General features: G+C 44.3%; 1 long non-coding RNA gene across 3 annotated transcripts in view; it reads right to left on the minus strand.

The window, feature by feature from the left end:
* Positions 1–272: 272 nt before the first annotated feature.
* The window catches only part of LOC130305554 (uncharacterized), an 11,958-nt gene continuing 6,884 nt past the window's right edge, over positions 273–5,346 (minus strand). Inside the window, exons 2-5 of one of the 3 annotated variants that reach the window (XR_008855126.1) lie at positions 978–1,018; positions 817–883; positions 552–716; positions 273–449 (exon numbers count right to left, since the gene is read on the minus strand). This is a non-coding gene — a long non-coding RNA (uncharacterized LOC130305554). Of the gene's footprint in view, positions 450–551; positions 717–816; positions 884–977; positions 1,019–1,915; positions 2,001–5,346 lie in introns of all 3 variants that reach the window. The other 2 variants (XR_008855127.1, XR_008855125.1) reach the window with 2 other exon arrangements.

Raw genomic sequence — 5,346 nt, forward strand, 5'->3', positions numbered from 1 at the left:
TGCACCAGCCAGCACCAGTTGCCTCTCTCTGCACCACATTATGCAGATCGTGCAGGAGAGCAGCTTTGGTCATCCATGTTTTGCTAACTCTATTTTCACACACAGAAATAAATAAATGAGTCGAACAAGTCAAAGAACAGTTTAAAAAAAGGGGAACTTTATTTATTATTTATTAAAATGTTTGTGTAGGGGATTTTTTGTAACCTCCCATCACTCACAAAGAGCGTACAGTAACTAATACTCAGGACAGGAAAAACCTCCAGAGGGGAGGAAACCTGTAGGGAATCCATGGCTACTGTATGGCCCTTCCTCTGGGCATACTAAAGGAGGTTACCTCTATAATTTGGGCAAATGTTTCTGTGTATGTGCATGATTCCTAGGCCTGTGCCTTCATCCAACGTCTTGCTGTAGGTCCCGAAATGCTACTCCATGTCCTGGAAATAGTGCATCTAAGATAGGGGACAAAAAAGATAGATTATTTACATGTTTATCATAAAAATACACATGGAACTGCAATAAAGACCTTTTGGACAAAACAATGTAACACTTACCAGTCACAGTCATGTGCATGACTTTGCATTCCCGTGTCCCTACACAGTGTCCAGCACCGGCCCCTCACTGATGAACAGGACCAGTGTTATTTCTGGGGCTATGCCTTCATCCAACGTCTTGCTGTAGGTCCGGAAATGCTACTCCATGTCCTGGAGATAGTGCATCTAAGATAAGAAAAAAAAGATAGATTATTTACATGTTTATCATAGAAATACACATGGAACTGCACTAAAGATCTTTTGGACACAACAATGTAACACTTACCAGTCACAGTCATGTGTATGACTTTGCATTCCCGCGTCCCTACACAGTGTCCAGCACCGGCCCCTCACTGATGGAGAATGAACAGGAGCAGTGTTATTTCTGCTCAGTGCTGCTCTTTGGTGGACAATGGTTATGACATCACATGTTTGACACACTGTTACCTCCTGGGAGTTCTATTTCAGTAGTGCTGCTCTCTGATTGGCTGAAAATCAAAAAAGCTTTCTAATATATTCTGTATGACTGTTATTTAAGGTTTTTGACAAATTTTATTAAAATGGCGCCACTCCCTGTGGGTGCGTTATATTTGTTTCTCCTAACCAGACATTCTGTATAAGTAATATAATTTGGTGGCCCCAACAGCCTCGGCCCATAGGTTTCTTACATAGATCAATGCTACTCCGGTAGGCTCAATGAGCAGCGCTGGCCGCCGGGACGTCTGACGAGTGACGTCCCTGACGTTGCGGTCTGGAACGAAGGATGTCACTAGTCATACGTCCCAGCAGCCATTGATTTAAAGTGGTCATGGCTCCTGCTGCCAGTTCAAGATCAGACACCATGGCCCTAGATTGACATACTGCAACACCGATCCCCTGTGGCTGCCCACCTGTTGCAAAACTACAACTCTCAGCCTTCGGCTGTCAGGGCATGCTGGGAGCAGGGGCGGATCCAGAGTCGAGTCTCGGGAGGGGCGCTATTAGAGTATTTTGTGTTGGCGGACAGAAGATTACGGAACTTACAATATTATTAAATGTATCATACAGTCCTAACCTTGTTTAAGACTCTTAGGCCGTGCTCATATGTCAGAAAAATAATCATATATACCAATTGCCACAGAATGGGAAAGTGCTAAGGCTCTATAGTGAGGAGAATACGCAGTGATATCAGTGACTACAGGTGACGTCTTATCATTGTGTATTCTCCTCACTATAGAGAAGACGTCACCTGTAATCACTGATATCATTGTGTATTCTCCTCACTATAGAGATCAGTGATTACAGGTGACGTCTTCTCTATAGTGAGGAGAATACACAATGATATCAGTGATTACAGGTGACGTCTTCTCTATAGTCTTTCCTTATCTAATTCAGATGGTACATACCGCCAGGATTTGTTCCAGCTAAATCTTCTCTCTGCAAAACTTGATGCCCAGACGTCTCCTCACTATGCCAATGCATTCTGATCCTCTATATGAAAACAATAATTATTATAATACTGCCAAACACTGTATTCTTTGAATATAATAATGTCACACACCCTCCTAATATAATTCTGACATACTGTACCCCCTGAATAGACAACACACTGTACCCTCTGAATATAATACCACCATACACTGTACCCTCTGAATATAATACTACCACACACTGTGCCCTCTAAATTTAATACTACCAAACACTGCACCCTCTGAATATAATACTATCACACGCTGCACCCTCTAAATATAATACTATCACACACTGTACCCACTGAATATAATACTAACACACACTGTGCCCTCTAAATCTAATACTACCACACAGTGCATTCTCTGAATATAACTTGCTGTGCTGTAACTACCCTCTGAGTAAAATACCGTAATGTATTGTGGCCCCTAAAAAACGTACCACCCCAGAAATTCCTCACAATATACACTATACTTCTGAAAGGCAAAACACTCTGTGCCTTCACATATAGTAATAATGCCCCATCTTGTGCCCCTACATATAATATGACCTGTCCTGTTCCCCCACATAATAATGCCCTCTGTGCTGTGCTCCTCACATAGAATGCTCCTGTCATGTGCCCCACACATTTAATGCCCCCTGTGCTGTGCCCTTCACATATAATGCCCCCATTCTTTGCCCCTCACATATAATGCATCCATCATGCGCCCCTCATATATAAAGCCCCCATCATGCGTCCCGCACATATAATGCCCTTATCATGCGCCCCTCACATATAATGCCCCCTGTGCTGTGCCCTTCACATATAAAGCCCCATGTCCTGTCCACTCAGGGGGCATTATATGTGAGGAGCACAGCACAGGGGGCAATATATGTGAGGGGAACAGCACAGGGGGCAATATATGTGAGGGGAACAGCACAGGGGGCAATATATGTGAGGGGCACAGCACAGGGGGCATTATAAGTGTGGGGTACATAACAGGGGGCATTATATCATATAATGTCCCCCTGTGCTGTGCCCCACACATATAATGCCCCCTGTGCTGTGCCCCACACATATAATTTATATGTGTGGCACAGCACAAGGGGCATTATATGTGAGGGGCACAGCACAGGGGGCATTATATGTGAGGGGCACAGCACAGGGGGCATTATATGTGAGGGGCACAGCACAGGGGGGCATTATATCATATAATGCCCCCCTGTGCTGTGCCCCACACATATAATGCACCCTGTGCTGTGTGCCCCACACATATAATTTATATGTGTGGCACAGCACAGGGGGCATTAGGTGAGGGGCACAGCACAGGGGACATTATATGATATAATGCCCCCCTGTCCTGTGCCCCTCACATATAATGCCCCCTGTGCTGTGCCCCTCACATATAATGTCCCCTGTGTTGTGCCCCTCACATAATGCCCCCTGTGCTGTGCCACACATATAAATTATATGTGAAGGGCACAGGACAGGGGGCATTATGTGAGGGGCACAGCACAGGGGGCATTATATGTGAAGGGCACAGGACAGGGGGCCCCCTGTCATGTGCTCTTCACATATAATGCCCCCTGTGCTTTGCCCTGCAGACCAGGGACATGCACAGACATTTTGGAGGGCAGGGGCTCAAGTAAAAAAGAGGGCACTTTTCATAATTTAAAAAACGTCTGCCAGACTTAATGGGCAGATGTGCTGCGGCCCAGGGACACAGTGGCCTCCCGCCAGGCTTTCTCGACATTCTTAGCCCCCATAAAAGTTGGTGTTTTTGTAAAATCGAGTCAAGAACAGTTTCTATGAAGGTCTGCCATGTGTATATACACTTTGGCTGTGCTGTCAGTCTTATTTACAGAAAAGATATGACAGCTGCCCTATAATATACTGTATTATAGAGGAGATTTATCAAACCTGTGCAGAGAAAGAGCGGTGCAGTCGCCCATAGCAACCAATCAGATCGTTTTGCGGAAGGATTTTCCTCTGCAAAGGTTTTAATAAATCTCCCCCTATATGCCCCCACCTGAGCTCTATATGACAGAACCCAGCACCCATCACCAATCACCCATTACCCATCCCCAATCACCCAGCACCAATCACCCAGCACCCATCACCCATCCCCAATCACCTAGCACCAATCACCCAGCACCCATCACCAATCACCCAGCACCAATCACCCAGCACCAATCACCCAGCACCAATCACCCAGCACCCATCCCCAATCACCTAGCACCAATCAACCAGCACCCATCACCAATCACCCAGCACCAATCACCCAGCACCAATCACCCATCACCCATCCCCAATCACCCAGCACTCATCACCCATCCCCAATCACCCAGCACCAATCACCCAGCACCAATCACCCAGCACCCATCACCCAGCACCCATCACCAATCACCCACCTTACGCAGGAATCTCCACACAGCTCTGGTTCTTACACTGAAGAGATGGACACCACACTAATATATGCTTACAGTCTACAATATACTAAAGTTGGCAAAAAAAATAATTATAAATATACAAAGATGGCGAGGCATAGCACAGCATACAGGATGGAGGCAGGGAAGCTCCGCCTCCATTGCGCACAAGACTGACTTCGCATACTAGCAATGTGGGGCAATACCTAGAAAATGGAAAGACCAATTTTTGTATACTGCACTGTAACCTAGTGTATTGGGTTTAGTGCGAGTAAACAGCCTGTCAGTTTCCCTTTAATTATATACCGTACCTCCCCTTAATTCCCTATATACTGTGCCACCATTCATCTATTAATTCCCTATATACTGTGCCACCATTAATGAACTATATACTGTGCCACCATTCATCTATTAATTCCCTATATAATGTGCCACCATTCATCTATTAATTCCCTATATACTGTGCCACCATTAATGAACTATATACTGTGCCACCATTCATCTATAAATTCCCTATATACTGTGCCCCTATTAATGAACTATATACTGTGCCACTATTAATGAACTATATACTGTGCCACCATTCATCTATTAATTCCCTATATACTGTGCCACCATTAATGAACTATATACTGTGCCACCATTCATCTATTAATTCCCTATATACTGTGCCACCATTCATCTATTAATTCCCTATATACTATGTCACCATTAATGAACTATATACTGTGCCACCATTCATCTATTAATTCCCTATATACTGTGCCACTATTAATGAACTATATACTGTGCCACCATTCATCTATTAATTCCCTATATACTGTGCCACTATTAACGAACTATATACTGTGCCACTATTAATGAACTATATACTGTGCCACCATTCATCTATTAATTCCCTATATACTGTGCCACCATTCATCTATTAATTCCCTATATACTTTGCCACTATTAATGAACT

The sequence above is a fragment of the Hyla sarda genome, unplaced genomic scaffold (genome assembly GCF_029499605.1).
Source record: "Hyla sarda isolate aHylSar1 unplaced genomic scaffold, aHylSar1.hap1 scaffold_1320, whole genome shotgun sequence".
NCBI classification, from domain to species: domain Eukaryota; kingdom Metazoa; phylum Chordata; class Amphibia; order Anura; family Hylidae; genus Hyla; species Hyla sarda.